A 21181-nucleotide genomic window follows, 5' to 3' on the forward strand; every position below is an offset into this window, starting at 1 on the left:
GAAGGTGATATTGGTCCAGAAGTGGTCAATGGAGGGAATTTCATTCTTAAGAGATTTCTTCAGAGGACAGACCTTACTTGATGACTCACAGACTGGGCTCCTAGAGAAGAGTTCAGCATACTTCCAAATCAAGTAGGTAATGAATACTTTAGTGATCCAATTACAAGAAAGGAAACAAAAAGTCAAAATAATAAAGAGAAAATATTAAAATGTTTTAATATTATAATTAAATATTATTTATTTAAATAATAAATGTTAAAATATTAAATGTTAAATATATATTAACATTAATATTAAAATGTTAAAATATAACATTTGCTTTACTGAAAATGGTATTAGTTTCACAGCTGAAAACACATACATACAATGGGTTGGCTTAAAAAACTGGAATTTATGGCTAATAGTTTTGAGGCTAGAAGGCAAATCAAGGCATCAGCAAATTAAATAGAGAATAGAGAAATTAAATAAGAATAGAGAAATTCAACTGCATTAGTAATCTGAATTTGCAAATCAATTTGAGTTCTTAAAAATAATTTACAAAATTCATACCTAAAATCGAATGACAAAAAAATGTTTGGAAATAACTGTGAGATTTTTATATGGAAACTATGGTCAATATGATGCCATCTTTGCCCCAAGAAGCAGCAGTAACCGATAAGAATAGTAATTGATAATAAATGTAATATTAAAATTAAAAGCAACAAAGCACAACCAGGTTCATCGCCAAATATTAATGGACCAGAAACAAAAGAAAATGCAAAAATTTTAGTGCAGAAAATCCACACCTAAAATATAATGTCACAAAATGGTTGGAAATTATGGTGAATAAATTTTAATATTGAAACTCTCAGTCAATATGATGACATGTTCAATCCAAAAAACAGTAATAACTGATAAGAATTGCATTCAGTAATAAATATAATATTAAAAGTGAAAGGAGAAAAGCACAGCTATTCCCAAGACCAAATGTTAATGAATAGAAAAATAAATAAATAAGAAGGAAATACAAAGCATTGAGTGAAGAAAAGCTATACACCCACTCAACTTGAGGGTCCAGCTAATTCAAGGTATTGCCCAACAAAGTGATCAACACAACATGACTAAGCCTGAGAACTCCACCTGAGATGAGAAGAAAAGATTTGTATGAAGCCAGAGTTTGCTGTGGACTCAAGGTTGGGAGGTAAAAGTTTAAACACTAAGAACACTTCTGAGTCAATTTAACTGCCAAATCTGAAACACACTCAACATTATCTTTTCAATCACACCATGGGGCAGGCAATATCATGCTACATATAGTTTCATAAACTCTGGCTGTGGACCAGGGTTTAGGATTCCAGATAAAAGCCACTACAAAATCACCTGCTAATCTAATTATATGCACACTTATTTGGTCTCAGCATATTGAATATGATTCACTGTCTTGATTTCCATTGCTTCTGAAAAGATCTGTACTGTCAGCCTAGAAACTGTTCTTTTGTATGTTTTATTTTTGTTTTCTAGATGCTTTTAAATCGGTTACTATTTTTTTCTTTTTGGGATTCTGCACTAAACTATAGTCTCTCTGGATATATGGTCATGTCCTTTATTCATCTTATTTAGAATATTCCAATTCTGATAAAAATACTAAAGTAGTTCATCAGCTTTCTAAAATATTCTGTTATCATTCCTTCAAATATTGTCTTTTTCTACATCCTTTTCTGCTGGGATTACAGATTTTCTCATTCATCCACCTTAACTCTCTTTCATCTCTTGGCCTACGTGTACTGCAATATAGGTGATTTTTTTCAGATGTGTATTCTGGGCACTACATCTCATTCCAGCTCTTTCCAATCTGGTACTAATCCATACACTGCCCTTCATTTTAAAGACTTTCATTTTTCATTTCGAAAGAGCCTTTAATTTTTTTTTCATATATACTTGGTTTTTATTGATAATTGATTAGTTGTTCATTTAAAAATGTTTTACACAAAGTTATTTATATTACATATTTCTTTATTTCATGTCAATTCTTGAGAATCTTGTGGGCTAATCAGAGGGTAGTTTCTTCAAGAGAGATTTGACTTTTTTTCCAGATGTAACCACGGTGTGTCACCAACCTGAACCAATTCAGGAACATTCCAGGTTCACCTGGAAGTTACAAAACTCCTCTTCAGCGTGTTGTCACTTTACTGACCCTCCTATGGGAAGAACTCTAGCTGCTGTGAGGGATTTTGCAGCCATCAAATTTTACTCTTTTGATGGAACAAAGATATAATGCGGAGTTAATAGTGAGGGAGTTTCTATATGGAACTTTATTTTCCGCATGATTTTTCTCTATATATATAATATATATATTTATATATTAACTGTTCAATTACAAGTCTAAGTAAGAGCCCATTTAGCAGATAAAATTAGCCTATCTCTGTTCATACTATATAGTTGATAATGTTTACTGATGGGCCATAGACTCAAAGGAATGTTTTCCTATGCTTAAGTTTAGTATGTTGTAATAACTTTGAAAAGATTTTAAGATTAGAGTGTACCTCAAATTAAGTATATTCAAACATATTTAATAGCAGTTACTTGATTCGAATCTGCAATCAATTCTTGAATCAATTCTTGATTATAAACTTAAATATATACCGAAATTAAAATGTGCTTCTTAATGTCTTTCATAGAAAAGGACACATTTTAAAAAAAGAGAGATTATTGACTTTAATAAAAATCAAAATATCTCACAAAACATTGATAATTCATTGTTAGAGGTTTAACTATCCACTCAGATATCAAAAGTTCATTATAGAGCTCACACACTACAAAGTTATGACCTATGGAACAGATTAATCTATTTCTAAATTAGTGCATTGGCTAGGATTCAACAATCTACTTAAAAAAAATAAATGGGCCTACAGTTTTACCAGCAAGATTGCTAAAATTAGATTAAGCCCTGGAAACAAACAGGATATTTCTCATTGACTTGCCTATACATTTGGGTCTGAAACCATGTCCTATGTATGGTCTGACACCACACTGAGTGAGATACTTTCAAGTCCTGCTGATCACCCTGCTATCAAAAAAACAAACAAATAAATAAGCAACTCAAGTAGATTTATATTTTCCATGTAATGCCAATTCTGCAGGAAGACTAGATGGTAATTCCAACAAAAACTTAAAGCTTAACTTTTCTAGAATGCATGACATTAATACTAGATTCAAAAAAAAAAACTAAACTGATGATCTTATTACTAGTCTCCTAGGCTACCTGTCTGTCCTATTTACACTAATTGCAATTTCAATAACTTTAATATCCACATTTTACAAAAAGACAAGCATGGTGAAGTCAACATGGTGATATGAGACATCTGCTGAAAAGCACCCCAGAGATTCAGTGAGTAAAGGGAAAAAATCCTATATTTAGAATGCTGGAGGATGGCAAAGACTGGAGGAAGATTCCACAATGTTGAACTGAAAGAAAAACAAAAAAAAATTCCATTCTGGACTATCATCCACTCCTCTTCTTCACTTCTCCACTGCACTTCTACCTGTCACTTGTGCCAAAATGGTCCAGACCCACCCATCATGGACAGCAGTGAGTTAGAACTCCAAGCATATCAGGGCACAGGGACCTAAGTTTGCAGACACCCAGGGTGGAACACAAGCCACTGTGGAAAGCAGGAACTAAAAGAGAAAGTCCATGATAGAACAGCTGGTAAGAAATGCTGTACCTTAACCAGTGCAGTTTCAGTCAGCAGGACGATCTAAATGCAAAACAGAATTTTCTGAAGTGATAAACACTTCGGGATTGACACTGTCTGGATCTCCAGAGCAAGGTACACTAACGGGATATAATGAAAAAAGATTCAGGCAAAAAAATAAAAATAAAAAAGAGGGGAAGGTGTTTAAACTGAATTGATGTAAAATATGAAAGTTAGAGGAAGTAGTTAAGTGAATGAGAGAGAGAATTTAAACAAATCAAACATTATAGAGGCTGGGGAGAAAATTCTGCATAAAAACACCAGATCATGATTCCTGGAGAAGGATCAATTGCACAACAAGTGCACTCTTACATATCAAATCACAAATCCAGGGCAAGAGTCAGATGCATGACAGCAGAGAAAATCTAACAAATACTGGCTATACTAAATTTCTAGAATAATTTGGAGCAAGCATCAACCAATCAATCAACAAATAAAACCCTAGACAAGAGGAAGAAAGAGACTTTCAGAACTGATATCAATATATTCAGATTACAAGAAATCAGCCACAATTCACAAGCCCTGCTATGAAATGAGAAGATGCTGCTCAGTCAAGGAACAAATGGAAACTTCACAGGTGACTCAGACATTAGAACTGTTAATAAACAGTGCTGAAAAAAAAACACCTAAATCAATTCAAGCAAATGGAGGAAAATATGGATAAAGAAGTAAAGTACATTATGAAGGACACAATGTGTTAACATAAAGAAGAATTTGTAAGTATAAAATTAAACATAAGAGAAATTATAGGATTTTAAAGAAAAAATAGAAGAAATTAAAAATACAGTAGAGGCATAAATCAGCAGATTTGAGTGAACAGAAGAAAGAATCAGCAAACCAGAAATCAGGACAATCACAATCATGCATTCAGAAGAACAGATAGAAGAAAGAAAAGAAATAAAAAAAAAAAACAGTGCCTTAGGGATTTGAGTGACAGCACAAAGCACAAAACATTGACATCACGGGTGTCCTAGTGAAGCAGGATAAAACAGGACAACAGCAAGTCCCTGGTTTCCTATTCAGCTCCGAAATAGTTAACAGACCCTTCCAAGTCCCTTGTTTCTTATCTGGCTCCAAAGAAACTAATACAGAGTTGCAAATATACAGGGTCAAAAATTTCCCGAAAGCCTCCAAACCTCCCCAAACCATTGAAACCTCCCTAAACCATAAAAGCTTGTAAAATCTGGGGCCAAAGCAAACTTTTAGTTAATAGTAGGAAGCATAGGGTCATAAAGAACCTTAATAATTTGCCCAAAGACAAATTTTAGGTATGTGACAACAAACTAGAATTCTGCTAGCTATCTCCTCCAAGGACAGAGAAGACACCTATATTCACAGGTTACTATGAAAACCTGCTACATACATTTTTCCTATACAACAAGCTGGCCCACTCCACTCAGCGCATGTTCCTCCCATGGGTGCATTTTCATTGACCACTGTAAGGCGTACTCTCTCTTTTAATAAACTTCTCTTTTTAATAAATTTTACCACTTATGCCTACTGGTCCTATCATCTCTAAATTCTTTTAGCTTTGAAACTATTGAATTTAGATCAAGGCTCAGCTGGCACCATTGCCCAAAGGACACCTGTTACACTAGATGGAGAAGAGTAGGGAAAAGAGGAAGAAGGAATATATGAGGAAATAGTGACAAAAAGTTCACAACAGTTATGACAGGTTTTAATATCCGTGCCCAAGTCCACCACGTAGTCTGAACAGAATAAGACCCGATCGCTCTCCTCCGAAACACACACACATTAGAATATCAAAAGCCAAAGATAAAGAAAAATTTCTGAAAGCAGGAAGAGAAAAGCAATTTGCCACATACAAGGGATTCTCAATAACTTTAAGGATATGTTTCTCATCAGAAACCACGGAGGTGAGAAGGAAGTGACATGGTATATTTAAAATACTGAAGGAGAAGAGCTGCCAGCTAAAAATTATTTACCTGGCAAAGTTTCTCTTCACACATGAGGGATAGCTTCAAATCATTTTTACAGATTGTAAAACTGTCCTTAAATTGCTCTTTACTCGAGTGTAGATACACTGTTGAATTCTGCATGCTCTTGCTGTACCCTTCCACTTTGCTGAATTCTTTAATTGGCTCTGATAGCTTTGGTGCATATTTTCGGGAAGATCCTATATGGATGACCTTGTCATCTGCAAGTAGTACAAGTTTTGATTATACCCCTGCAATTAGTTAAAAGAATGAAAGCTTCTTTTTGAGATCTGAAACAAGAGAATGATGCCCATTGTCACCACTGTTATTCAACATTCTTCTGGAAGTTCCAGCCAGGGAAGTTAGGGAAGAAAAATCAATAAAAAGTGAAAAGATAAAATGGTTGTAGTTAAGTAATGCATTTACAATAATAACTGCAAATTTTAGTTAATTAAAACTCTTCAATCCATAGACAGAGACTGACATAGTATAAATAAAATATGATCCATTGCTATGCTGCCTACTTGAACGGAGGACAAGTGGTGATGGAAAGTCTTCTCAAATAAGAACTAGCATTTTCTCTATCTTGAAAGAGGTGTATAATAAGCTAAATTTGCTGAGCTATGTAAAAGAGTGAGATTGCACTTTTATATATCAAAGAATGAGATTTACTGTCTTTCAGTAAAATCTTTTTGGCATATTATTCTGGTTAAAACTTATGCCATAGTAAAACTGTTTTTTATCTTCTAACTTGTAGACAGATATTCTGAGTTAAAATTTTTTTAAATTACAGTTCCTTAGCACAAGGCAATGGGGAAAGAACAGGGTAATTTTTTATTTAAAATCTCCTTCAACAATTATAAGTTTACAAGGGAAATGTAGTTAGTCAGACAAATTATTTATTCATTCAACAATTAGTTAGGAAGCTTATTCTAGGAACTGCAAATGGTTTGGCAAGCACTGTGACTGAGAGTTACTAGATATCTAGAAATATAACTGACAACTGTCACTAGAGAGTGAAGGCTTTTAAAAGGAACTCTGATTCAGCAGTCCTGGATTTTGCCTGAGCTCTGTCCCTTAAGTATATAACCTTGGCAATTTCCCTATATGCAAAATGGGCATTAAAGAAGATAATGCATGTACAGTGCACTTCAGAGTTTGCTGGGATTATACTGTACAAAGTAGAGAAATTCAGCAACACTCTGAGGTGGAAAGAGAAGAAACTGGATTCAATGCAGATTTGAAGACAGCTGACATCAAGAAGTTAAAAGAATGCACCGGAACTACTACATACACATATCATTAGGAATGATCAAATCATTTCTCATTGTGTACCATTCCCACATTCAGAATAAGTTTCAGATAGGCCTACCTGTTTTATTTGCAACCTCCCCATCAGGACAGGGAACACAATCAAAACAACAAAATGGTTTCCCTTCTTGAGCTGCTTTTCTGAATCCAAATAGACACCTTTGACTGCAGATCGCAGACGGAGTCTGTTTAAGAGGGAAGCAAAGTGATAAAGCAGCTACAAAAGCAAAATTTAGTAATGACCTATAGGTAGGAGGTGTTATTATAAGATGTAGAGTATATGATGGCTTAAAACTATGTATGACAGTTAGCTGAATTTCTATGTAACATAAAAGATTAATAAAATATCCTGATAATTTTGAAAATCGTCAAATTTTCAATGACGATTCAAAATTTTCAATGTTCTCTCAACCACCATATAGTCATTGCAGCTATGCTTTTGAAAGGCCTACTCTTTCCATCATAATAAACAGCAGGAATTAAAATAAATGTGTATATGATAGGTAATTTGAAATGGTAAAACACTCAAATTAGCAAGTAGCATTGCTGAGACTATCTTTTTTGCAAAGTAATCTTTTTTTCTTCTTTCATATAAGTCATTCTGGTTACTCCCTATGCCATAATATATATATCATATGTCCACTTTAGGAAATTGCTGAAGGTGATTTTTCTTGCCATGTGAGTAACAGATCTACCTGATCATTACAAGGACATTGTGTTCAATAGTTTCCAAAAGTTGAAAACAAATACATTGTTTTCACAGTGTTTCTGAGGCAAGAAAGTTCCAATATCTGGCCTTAAAGCAAAAGACAAAAAGCATGGGTGCCTGTTTAATGGAATTCAAGGACGTCACTCTAATGCTATCCATTAGACATTCTTCTTTCTAAGAATAGCACTGTGATGCCTGTTCATGGTTCTTACCTCATTGAAGAATTCATTCCACATTATCTGTTCATCATTTATGGAAAAGAGCTGAACGTTGTGAGATTCAAAGATGAACTCTCCAACTTTTACTTGAGGTTTAATATCATTCTGCAAAGGCTGATAGTTCAAGATGTCAAACTTGGTTGATAAAATCCCTCATCCACAATTTTCTCCTTACCAAAACTGCTTTCAAGTTGCCGTTTTTGCAGGAATGGATGGAGCTATACGTAAAATAGAATTCCAAAATATCCAACGTATAGAAAACTGAAAGAGCTTCATTACTCAATTGTATTTTTTACTCTAAATATATTTCCATGAGTATCATTTTACTGATTAGTCTATTTACCGAACACTTATAAAGGAGTTAATATGTATCATACACTGCTCTATATTCTTTAAATATATTAACATATATAGTTCACACATAAACTTCTTAATTAGCTACTGCTATTATTCTGATTTTACAAATTGCCACTGAATTGCCCAAGGTCACACAGCCAGTTTGTGTTGAATTTACTCTTTCATAACATGAGCAAAACAATATTACAATTCTGCTTTCTGCAACTGATCATGTGGTCTTAGTTCATATTTATCACTACCTTCTTCCACTACCCATTCCATGTTCTCTTTTTTTTTTTAATACATGGGCAGGCACCAGGAATCGAACTCGGGTCCTCTGGCATGCCATGTTCTCTTTACCATCAGCAAGCACATCAACTGGCTGTGGTTCATTGCCTGGTGGGTTGACCCAAACCTTCATTCCTGAAGTTTCAGAGCCATTGGTAGTCCTGTGTGGATTGGGTTTTTGCAGTTTTCCATTTATTTCAATCACAGGGCATGCTAGTAATAAAACATGCTCTAGGGGATCTCCTATATTCCAGGAAAACTCTTCTTTACCTCCACTGTATAGTTGCAGTCATAATTTCCCCTGATAGTCAGGGTCATCACTCCAGCCAGTAATGTAAACCCCTTCTTGGCTTGTTGATACAGGGGCATGAGTAGCCCAAAGTGACCAGATGGCAGTCTTAGATTCCTGTTCAATAGAATCATTGTTGTTTCCCCTGGTGGAAGCACTCCCCCTTTTGGGACTAAAACCTGTAGACCAGCAGAGCTCAACGTTGTAGGGTTGGGAAGCAAAAATCTTTCTAGTGGATCACTAGGGGTAATAGTGAATGGTGATGCTCCCATTTCCACCCCTTTGTTCCTGGACCCATGGATCCTAGCTATGGAAGAAACAGCACCATGCAGTGGATGTTGATTCAGAGCTTACACAGCTCCCTAGAAAACATTACCCCAGCCCTCAAAGATATTGCCGCCAAGTTAGCCCTGTAATTGAGTTTTCAAAAGGCCATCCCACTGTTCTATCAATCCAGCTGCTTCTGGATAACAGAGAACATGGTAAGACAAAAGAATTCCAATAGCATCTGCTGTGAAGTGTGTTCCTTGATCAGAAGCAATGCTGCATGGAATATCATGGTGATGGATAATGCATTCTGCAAGTCCACAGATGGTAGTTCTGGCAGAAGCAATGCATGCAGAAGCAAAGCAAACCCATACCAAGAATATGTGTCTACTCCAGTTAGAACAAATCACTGCCCCTTCCATAAAAGGAGTGGTCCAGTGTAATCAACCTGTCACCATATAACTGGCTGATCACCTCGGGGAATGGTGCCATATTGATGGCTGTGTATGGATCTTTGTTGCTGGCAGACTCGAGCCATGTCAGCCTTGGTGAGTGGAAGCCCATGTTGCTGGGCCCATGCATAACCTCCCTCCCTACCACACTGACCACATTGTTCATGAGCCCATTGGGCAATGACAGAAGTTGCTGGGGAAAGAGACTGACTGGCCAACAGAAGGGATCATCTTATCCACTTGATTATTAAAACCTTCCTCTACTGAAGTCACCCTCTGGTGCACATTCACATGGAACACAAATATCTTAATGTTTTTAGCTCACTCAGGTTTATCTATATACCTCTTCACAGGAGCACTTTTTTTTTTCATCGGCAGACACTGAGACTTGAACCTGGGTTCCCAACATGGCAAGTGATAACTGCCACTGCACTACCATCGCCCACTCATTCATTAGATGTCTTTGTCACCAATTTTCCAATTATGGTCTTTCCAAGCCCCTGATCATCCAGTGAAAGCATTAACAACAACCCTTGAGTCAGTATGCAAATGGATATCTGGCCAGTTCTCTTTCAAAGTGAAATGAACAACCAGGTGTACTGCTTGAAATTCTGCCCACAGGGAGGATTTCCCCTCACCACTGTCCTTCAAGGACACCCCAGAAAGGGTTTGGATTGCTGCAGCTGTTTATTTTTGGGTGGCACCTGCATATCATGCCAAACCATTTGTAAATCAGGCCAGAGTTTTCGCTTCCTCAGTCAATTCACTGTAAGGAACCCCCCAAGAAACCATTGCTCTGTTCTGAGAAAGAGAAGGTAATGTGGCAGGAGTGGAGACAATGAGCATTTGGGCCTCATGTAACTTTCTTGTTCCTTCAGGACCTGCTCTGGCCCTGTCTTGAATATACCATTTCCATTTTATGATGGAGTGGTGCTACACATGCCCAATTTTATGGCTTGGGCCAGACAACACCCAATTCATCATAGGCAACTCAGGTCTCATGATAGCTTGGTGGCCCATGGTTAAGCATTCAATCACTACTAACTTCCAGTAGCAGGGCAAAAGCTGTTTCTCAAAAGGAGTGTTATCTGCAGCAGATGGTAAGGCTTTGCTCCAAAATCCAAAGGGTCTGCATTGTGATTCTCCTATAGGGGTCTGCTAATGGCTCCAGACAACATCTCTATTTGCCATTGATACTTCCAGCACCATTGGATCTGCTGGATTATATGGACCAAGTGGCAGAGCAGCTTTTACAGCAGCCTGGACCTTTCACATACCCTCCTCTTGTTCAGGTCCCCACTCAAAATTAGCAGCTTTCTAGTCACTTGATAAATGGGCCAAAGTAGCACACCCAAATGAGGAATATGTTGTCACCAAAATCCAAAGAGACCAACCTAGGCATTGTGCCTCTTTTTTGGTAATAGGAGGGGCCAGATGCAGAAACTTATTCTTCACCTTAGAAGGGATATCTTGGCATTCCCCACACCACTGGACATCTATAAATTTCACTGAGGTGGAAGGCCCCTGTATTTTTGTTGGATGTATCTCCCATCCTCAGACACACAAATGCCTTACTAATCAGTTTAGAGTAGTTGCTACTTCTTGTTCACTAGGTCCAATCAACATTATATCATCAATATAATGGAGCAGTGTGATGTCTTGTGGGAGGGAGAAATGATCAAATTCCCTACGGGCAAGATTATGACATAGGGCTTAAGAGTTGATATAGTCCTGAGGTAAGACAGTGAAAGTATCTTGCTGACAGTGCCAACTGAAAGCGAACTGTTTCTGGTGGTCCTTAATGACAGCTATTGAGAAAAAAAGCATTTGCCAGATCAATAGCTGCATACCAGGTACCAGGGGATGTATTGATACGCTGAAGCAATGATACCACATCCAGAACGGCAGCTGCAATTGGAGTTACCACCTGGCTGAACTTATGATAATTCACTATCATCCTCCAAGACCCATCTGTTTTCTGCACAGATCGAATAGGAGAGTTAAATGGGGATGTGGTGGGAATCACCACCCTTGCATCCTTCATGTCTTTAAGAGTGGCAGTAATCTCTGCAATCCCTCCAGGAATCAGGTGTTGCTTCTGATTTACTATTTTGCTTGGTCAGGGCAGTTTTAGTGGCTTCCACTTAGCCTTTCCCACTATAATAGCCCTCACTACACGAGTTAGAGATTAGAGATTAAAAATTATTTTGAACCAAATGGAAATGAAATTACAAACTTAAAAGTTGTGAGATGCAATGCATAGAAGGAAATTTGTAGCATTGAATGCATATATTAGAAAAGAAGAAAGATCTAACATAATAATTTAATCTACCATCTTAGAAAACTAGAGCAAGAAGAGCCATATAAACCTAAATCAAGACAAAGAAACAAATAATAAAAATTGAAGTTAATAAAACCAAAAGTTAATTCTTTAAAAAGGTCAGCAGAATCAATTAATCTTGAAGTTTATTTCCAACTTTTTAATCTATTGTAATATTTCATCAAAAATAAATTTTATTTTGTTGAAAAAGATGCATATTTCCAACGATTATGCACTCTTTTTTCACTTCTATATACTAAACATTGCATATATTTGACATACTTATAATGGAATATGTATTTTATATATATTTTATTCTCCTTATTTTCATTTAAAAATATGTTCAGCAATTGTTATCATCTAGAAAAATAGACATTAGGATTCTCTGAGTTAGGTCTGAATTACAGATCCTAAAGACTTTAAAGCAAATTTGATTATATAATCTTTACTATGCATTATTTTTTAATGTAAGATTTGTTGTTTTGCCATATACATTTTAGGTGCTTGTTGAATATTTATGGCTTTGAATATTTGCTAGATCAAACATAATTCAGTTATAAATAGTCAAATTTTCTCTACAATTTATCCGAGGATGAAGTAAGATCATTGAAAGCTAAATACTCAGAATGAATTTGTTGTTGCACCTCAAAAAAATTCATTTAACAACCTCATAATTTCACCTTACTATGTAGATACCTTCAGCAATACTGTAAATAAAATCCTTGTTTGAAAATTAGGTCTCTGTCTTGCTCCCTCCAAGAAATCTGTATTTTCTTCCACCTTCCAGTTTGCTGCTTTTCCAAGGTAGCAAGATATAGAGTCTCATTGTTCAAAGTCCAGAGTTTCCCTTCTGGGATTTAATCCAGAAATAATTCAGTATAGAATAATGGGTATGATAGTAGAGATACATAGTGTTGGCATTTATAAAGGATGGAGAGTATTGCCTTTAAGCTGAATATTAAAAAATAATAATACTTTGTTAACTAGATAATGTATAAAAGGGTATTCTAGGCAGAATTAAGAGCCCAGAGGGTTGGCCCAGTTGGCAATGGTTGCAGATAGTTCCATATGTCTCTATTTAACAGTACAAGGTGGAAAGCAACAGGAGCTATATATGGAAACCTAAGTAAGAGGAAAATCATGAGCGGCATTTGAAGCTCCACAGAAGAACATGGGCTTTATCCTGTATACGATATGGAGCTGTTTAAGCAATTATGCTACTGGATTAGATTTGTCTTTTAGAATGCCTTCTGCCAGTGGCAGAATAGAGAATCTATAATATGGAGATTACGAGGCAGAAGGAATGTAAGTCAGTCTCCAAATTGCCCATCAGTCTAGCAGTAGGAATATAAAATTAAACAGAATGTGCACATTGAACATAGGAATGTAAACTTTACAACTTAAAAATTTATTATTTTATTACCCAAATAGTCATTGAACACCAGATCTACATAAGTTACTTTGTTCCATTGCAGTAATTCACAAAACTTGCTGTGCAGCAGAGTCAGTTGGAGAACTTTTTAGATAAAGAAATCCTTGGGTTCCATTCTATGTTTTGGTGAATATGAATCTTCAATATGAATCTTCTATTTACTGAGTATGAATATGAATCAGGAATGTATATGTTTAGAAATTTCCCTTAGTGAATATGAATTTATGCACTGTTGTTTTAGCAGGTATACAAATTATGTATAAATATCATGGTATCAATCCTGAAAGAGTTTATGGACTAGTGAAGTTGATATTCACATACATAATTAACCAGAAATCAAGTAAAAAATTTTATATTCTATAAAAGATGCATAAATAAAATACCAAGAAAATTCTGGTGAAGCAAACATTTCAACAGGACTGGTATATACCTTATCTTCTTTAAGTATAATCCCTGGAATTTAGGAAGAGTGCAGTAGCATTCAAAGGGCTACAGAGCAGGAAAGGGTGGAGCATAATCAGATAATATATAGAGTATGTCTATGTATATTAGTTGTACATAGTGTAAAAGAGACATTTTGGGCATATTTTTCAACTTCTCTCAATTTTAGGATTTTCATTATTCAATATCTCTGATCAAAATCAGAAAAGGATTGAAGGAAATTTTTACTGTTTCTGTTATGACTCATTTCCTTTCAGTGTTTTCAGGGTAGAGTTTCTCAAAGGACAAAAATATATGCATTTTTTTCTACTTTTGTTTTTTTGGCAGGATATTTGTCACCTGCCAAAGATGTCTACAAAAGCGTTTTAGGCTCCTATTTGGATTACATTTGGAGACAGCTGGAGATTATACAGTTTGCTAGGAAGAAAAAGCCTGAAACCAACTACAAGATTCAAGAATTGCAATGTCAGATATTAAGTTGGATACAAGCTGAAAAGCAAATTAAGGTCAATTTTTGAAATAAAACAGATAAAAGTAATTTGTTCAAATAATGATTGATTTGAAGATGAATTATTGATTTGAAGATGAATTTTTGCATTTGACTTTGAAGTTATGAAACAATCTATACTATTGCCTCTTAACAATTTTTTCCTTAAGAAAGTTGACAGACTCAGACTCAGAGAAATGATAATTTGCATTGTTATGTCTTGAATTTTAAAACTTTAATTTTTAATAAGCACAGTTTTCTAAGGATTGATGTTCTAGTTGTCAAAAAAAAGTATAAGTCCTTGAATTATGCACAATAATAAAGCTACAATAATTCACTTTTATATAGTGATCCAGATCTCAAATGATTCTACAAAAAACCAAAAAACAGTTTATGGCTTGAATTATATTGGATATTATTTGCCTACGTTATCTCAAGCATCGTTGGATTGCATTAATAAAATTTAAGAAAAAATGCTTTTAAAAATCTTATCAAGCAGAGGAAGATTTTGAATATTTGACGCAAAAATCCGTATACTTTTTTTTTCTTTCTGTGCTGTATGATTGGGATCACATTACATTCTTTTTCCATGTGTGTATCCCCTTATTCCAAGGGGATGTTTCACATTTGTTGAGTTTTTGTTTGGTTTGGTTTTTTCTTGGTTTGTTTGCTTGTTTGTTTGTTTGAGAAGTGCATGGGCCAGGTATCAAACCCAGATCTTCCTCATGGCAGGCGAGAGGAGAACTACCACAGAACTGCTCTCACACCCCCTGTATAAAAATTTGTATGGTCTTTTTTTTTCTTTTTCCTTCCCTGCCTTCCCTATATCTTTATCTCTAACTTTGCAGTTTTTTGGGCCCCTTGCCTAAGTCATTAAAATTAATTAAATTGATAAGTAGGAAGTTCATACTTGAAATTGACTTCTTTCTCACCCTTAAAAAAAATTTTAATGGTAAGTAAATCAATTTAGCAGCAAATTGTTGGTTTTCTCCAACAAATTCAAACTTGTCTGGGTTGAATTTGACCCAAACAATATAGGTAGAGACAACTTATACATTTATAGAGTCACCTATATGGGAAAACCAGACAGATACTAAGAATGGCTTACTCCAAAAGATTTCCTCATTTGTGCTTGGTCTAACCAGAATTTATTCCTTTGTGTTTAAACATTGACATCTTTTGAAACACATTTGTAATTTTATGGTCATTAATTTCATGTTTAAGTAAAAAATAATTTAAAAAACCAGTTTTTAAATTAATATATAGTTCACATACTATAAAATTCATCTTTTTAATGTGTACACTTTAACCAGCTTTTAAATCAATCTGAACTCTAAGCTTGCAATATAAATATACTACAATACACTAATATACATTTGGTATTATTAAAAATCGACACTTTTATTGCTTGCCAACTGGTTGCTGAATAATACTGGCTTCTTACAACAACTCTATGAATAGGTTTTATTAATTCAGTTTTACAAATTAAAATTCGGAAAGGTGATTAATATGCCAAAGCTCACATGTAGTAAGTGAAAGAATCAGATTTGATCCTAGCTTTCTCTTTTCAAAGTCATTCTTAAACTCTTCTACCCACTGCTACCCACTACCATCTTCTCTGCTAGACTTTTCCACTGTGTGCTGTGAAACTCTGCTTATATGCAAACTACTCTCCCTCACCTCCTTGTCTTAACTGAAACCCAACTTTCCCAGATGACATTACTGTCCCCGTATTCCTCTCATATAAAGCTGATCATTTTCTCTCCCCATATCTCATAAGGGATGAGAAGATAATTTCTTGCTTTTCATCATCATTCCCCAAACATTACTCCCCTATCCTTTGAGGCTGTACCATATTGCCACACCATTCTCTACCACCATCTACTGCCAACATGATTATTCCCCACCGTCCATGGATGGTTGCGTACCTGGATCATGGTATTCTTTGCAGTCCTAGTCCTGCCATCTTCTCTAAGAATAAGATATCTTTAGTGTCTTTAACATGACTGATTCATTCAACACCGTAGTCTTATAGTTCCATTGATCTCCTGGACAAAAATGACATTCAGCTTCATTTATTCCTTGGCTATGCCATCAACTTTGTGATAATGCAGAATGCCCTACCTCTGAATTTTAAACAATAACACTTTACTCTGTGCCCTCAGCTACCTCTAGCTCTCTTATGATCTTCAGCATCTTAGAGATCTGTAATCTGTCAGCTCCTTTCATTTTCTCATTTAATTTTCTTCTCTTTTCAGACACAATGATGTTATCCATCACTTTAATTACTCTTGTCCTTCTGTTTTTAAACCTCCACCTGAATCATTCAAGACATTTAACCTCTCTATTCCTACAGCTGAGCTGCTGAGCGCTATTGGAAAAATGTCACACGACCATGTAGATTGCTGTGACTACAAACCTATGATTTTGAACTATCTGGGCTCTTAATACCTCTTAATAATCTTTTTCTATATTTCTAGTCAGCTTCCATTCCTGTTCTCCTAGTGGCTGCAAATCCCTACAATGCTCTCATTTTCAGAAAGAAATTTTGCCTCCTAATTTCAGTTAACTGTGTAATAATCCTCCTCAATTTCTTTCTCTACCATCTACAAACTTGTCTTCATTTCTTTGTGTTCTTTTATCCTTTCCTTCTTTCCTTGTGGAACAGGTGAATCTTCTCCTCTCCAAGACCAATCTTTCACTTTCTACAGTCTCAAACAGTTAAATTCCTAGCCCAAACTCCCTCTCTTATGACATTTTTAGTTAGTGGTTAAGTCCTCCATTCTTAAAAGTTAAATAAAATAATCACTCTTTGGTTACTGTTTCCCTTCGCTTTATAAACTGCATCTTTTCCCATCTCCGTCTCTCAAAATACTCCTCTAGCCTACTGCACCACATGTAATGCTGTTTTATATGTCCATGCCTTTGTACTTCCTGTTTTGCTATTGGAATGTTCTTTTCCCTCCTTTAAGAAGCTAATTCTTGCATAACCTTTAAAGGGTAGTTGAAACATTTGTTCAGGAAGCCTTGATTTGAATATTTTTTCTCCATGTCTAAAGGCATAATATGAATATTTGTAATACACCACTTATCACCCTGGGTTATAAAAACTGATTTTTGTCTGTTTTCCTCACGAAAATGTCAGCTTCTGGAGGATAAGCACCATACCCCAATTTGTATTCTTAGCACCCAGAAAAATGCCCACAATGTAGAATGCATTCAATCAAAGCTTATTGAATAAGAAAATGAATGAGCCAGTGAAGGCCTCCCAATATATATAGTATTGACTAAATGAAAAAAAGTTAAACTGAAATATGTACAGATATAGCAACAAAGGTCTGCTCATCAGTGCAGTTAATAAAGTTAAATAATATTTCAAATTATAATGGTGTAAGAATGGAAAGTTCTTTCAATAAGAACCCTATAAGATTCTATTCTTAAAGAATTTATTGTGTGTCCAGAGTAGAGATTTCCAAGCCTAGACTTTTAGTAATTATTTCATTCAGTTTTCTAATCCTGGAGATATGAGTTCATATTCACCAAAGTGTTAGGGCAATCGTTAACAATTGTAGGGCTGAAGCTACTGGTCTAGGATCAAAATAATTTGAAATACTGTTTTAAAAACTAGGGAAGTGTGAGCAATGTTAGCTTATAAAACAGAGGTTTGGGTAACTGGAGAAATATTTTTGTGATGAAGCTGAAGAAATATTCCTGTCCCATGAAGAAGAGTACTTAAACCTAACGGGGTACCTTCTTCTTTGATGTCATTTAAGATATATAGAGAAATTATTATTCTATATCTTTTTTTCTTTAGGCTTTGTGCTAAACACTCCTACTTCTTTTGGCATTTGAGATTATAACATCACTATTATTAGTATCTTCATTTCAACAAAGTCTACTGATACAAAAATATTGATCTATAAACTGAAAGAAAAATGTTTTTATTTTCAACTAGTAACTATAATCAGTTTCGAGGACAAGTCTTTCTTTCTGTCATATTACATAGTAAAAATGTTTCATCTTCTTATTGTGCTTTCAAGATCCTACTAATGCACTGGCTAGTAATTAATCCACTTTGGTATCATGGTTAACATTTAAACAGTTTAATTTTTAAATAATTTGAATCACCTTATGAGTTATAAAGGAGAAATAGTACTCACTCCATTCTTATCGGTATCAAAACTAGTGCCATGTCAAGTGAACATGAAATTATTAAGCATGGCTCTGCCCTTAACCACGCCTTTGAGAAGTTTGTGGTTGATAAAATTACACTGATAAGGTTTATTTGAACTAAAATGAGGTCTTCTTAAATTAATGATATCTATCAAAGTAAACTGTATGTTCTGGGTACAGAAAGGTTTTAGAATTCATTATATTCTGTTTAAATATTAATAAAACAAGAAATTTAAATTATAATTAAGAAGCAGAAATGAAACTAAGGATCAGGTGATGCCTAATAAGTGTTTTGCTGCTTATACACCTATTGGAAAGAAGAAAAGAAGCATTCCTACCACATGAAATACTATTTCTTGCTGTCTAGTTCTATATGAAAATGCTTGGCTGAAAGAAAAAAGGTAAAATCCACTATGATGTTTAGCAAAATAAAATTATCTGCACAGAATTGGTGAATGTTTAATTTAAAGTAATTTAAAGTAATGATTACTTTAAAATTATGTTTTGATCCATTTTATTATTTAACAGATAAGTCCAGGATTTCCAGGTTCTTTATCTCTCCCCCACCTGCCCCCACCAACATATTACCTATAGTTCAAACTTTCTGATATCCCAAGTGTAGGAAAATAATCCAGGAAATCATATTTTAAGCAGTTTCCTCATTGACAGATCTTTAATTCATTTTTATGATAGTGAAATACATGTACCAAAAAATGTACATGAAGAAGAACATTGAAAAAGTTTTTTATATTTACTCCTTTTTCTGATAAGTTTAACACTGACAGTCTTCTCAAAGTAAAGACAAGATTTCCTGGCAGCTAAAGGAGTTTTAAATGGATAAAATGTGTTTCTTTATCTATAGGTAGCAAAGATACTAGTGACACAGAGAAAGCAAAGTTTTTCCTAGAATTTAGCATTAAATAAAAAATGGTTAACAAAATCTGTCTCAACCCTTTTCCCAAAAAGAGATTCCAATTCAGATCATTGCCTTGTGTATTACATATTATCATTGTCCAGAATTTTAGTTCCATCTTGTTTTTGTATACCCAAGTTATCATCATTATTGTTGTTTTTATACAGGAAGTAATGTTTAAATTTACCCTTTTTATCAGGGTTTTTGTTGGGGGTTTTGTTTTTTGTGGGGTTTTTGCTCAGATTGTTTCTTAAACCTCCTTCCTTTCTTCATGAATTATATCCTTTCAAAATTCTACCAGTGAGGACCTGCAAATTATAAACTCGGTTTTGACCTGTCTGAAAATGTTTTTACTTTACCTTGTATGTAGAAATGTTTTTTCTAATATTAGGATTCAAATAATAAAAATGGAAGATGTAATACAAATAGAAGTCCATAAAAGTTGGTCATAAATATTTTTAACTTCTAGATTGCCCTACATAGAAAGCAGTATTAAGCAATTTTAATTACAGCAGGTGCTATGACATATGAAATTTGAAGATGGAAAAGATAAGGTATGATATTTGTATCCATCTTTTTCTTGTTATTAAATCACTGATGAAACACATTGAGGGAAAAAAACATTTCAAAGTTGCCAGGCATTACTTTATTATATAGACTCTCAAAGATTACATTGCTAAGAAAATGAGATTGATTTCATGTGGTGATTTGTCTATTATTGATAGTACCCAGTTAATAAATTTAGAGTCCCTTATTTTGGGGAGTGTGAAACATTCCACAGATTTTTGTATCTTTTTTTATAATGTATAATATCAAAAAGAAAAATTAAAAAAGAATGACAGTATTGAGGAGCAAATCACCAGAAAATGCATCACCTTTCCAAGATCAATGGACGTAGATGAGAGAATAGTAGAATAGCCAGAAAACAACATCTTTCAGCATCCTAAGTAAATAATGACCCAGGTATAATTCCACTTCTTTCCTTGGCTTTCTTTTTAGTACACTATTCTGCATAATTGTACATAATCAACATATTGAAGCAGATTTTCCCTGGAGTAGTTTCTCATTTGTGGTAGAATACAATTGTGTAGAAAATTCCTGTTGGAATCTGTGAAATTTGAATATTCCATACATGGCCTTTAAGCAGTTCTTCCAGACACACTTTTAAAGGGTAAGGATATAAACCAAATCCTCTTTTTTTTTTTGCCCCATTTGAATAAAAAATTTTCTGTTTTCTGTTTATGATCTATGGAAAGAAAATAAGCTATGGCATTAGAAGACTTGAGTTTAAGCTCTGACTCCACCACTAATTGTGTGACCTTGAGCAAGTCTTTAAACTCTCTTGCTTCGCATTCTTCATCTGTTAAATGAGCTTTGCTAATTAACATTGTCTACATCCCTAGATCTACAAGCACAATTTTATTAGAATTATATTCTACTTTAATTGACATTTTTATGTGATAGCATTTTTTATTGATTTTCAGAAAAAATATGTAATAATATGTTAACTGATCCAGAAAAATTTTAATGTGCAACAGAAAATTATTCACAAATACGTACGAAGAAAAAGTTTAAAACCACCAAATAGCCTTTTAGAAATGCTACCCCAATTTATATTTATGGAAAAAAATTATGAGGATCCTTTTCCCCGTATCTTATTACAGATAGGTATTGTCAATCTTTCAAATCTTTGAAGGAATTATATGCAGGATACAGTTTGCAGTTGTGTTAATTTGCATATCTTTGATTATCCATATCTTTTCATATGTGAATTGATCCTGTATACCATTCTTTTTTAGTCATAATAGCCATTATGTCCTTTGCCCATTTTTCTATTTTATACCTCTTTTCCTATAGAGCTATGAAATGCTCTC

This window comes from Tamandua tetradactyla, chromosome 7 (genome assembly GCF_023851605.1).
Source record: "Tamandua tetradactyla isolate mTamTet1 chromosome 7, mTamTet1.pri, whole genome shotgun sequence".
Lineage (NCBI taxonomy): Eukaryota > Metazoa > Chordata > Mammalia > Pilosa > Myrmecophagidae > Tamandua > Tamandua tetradactyla.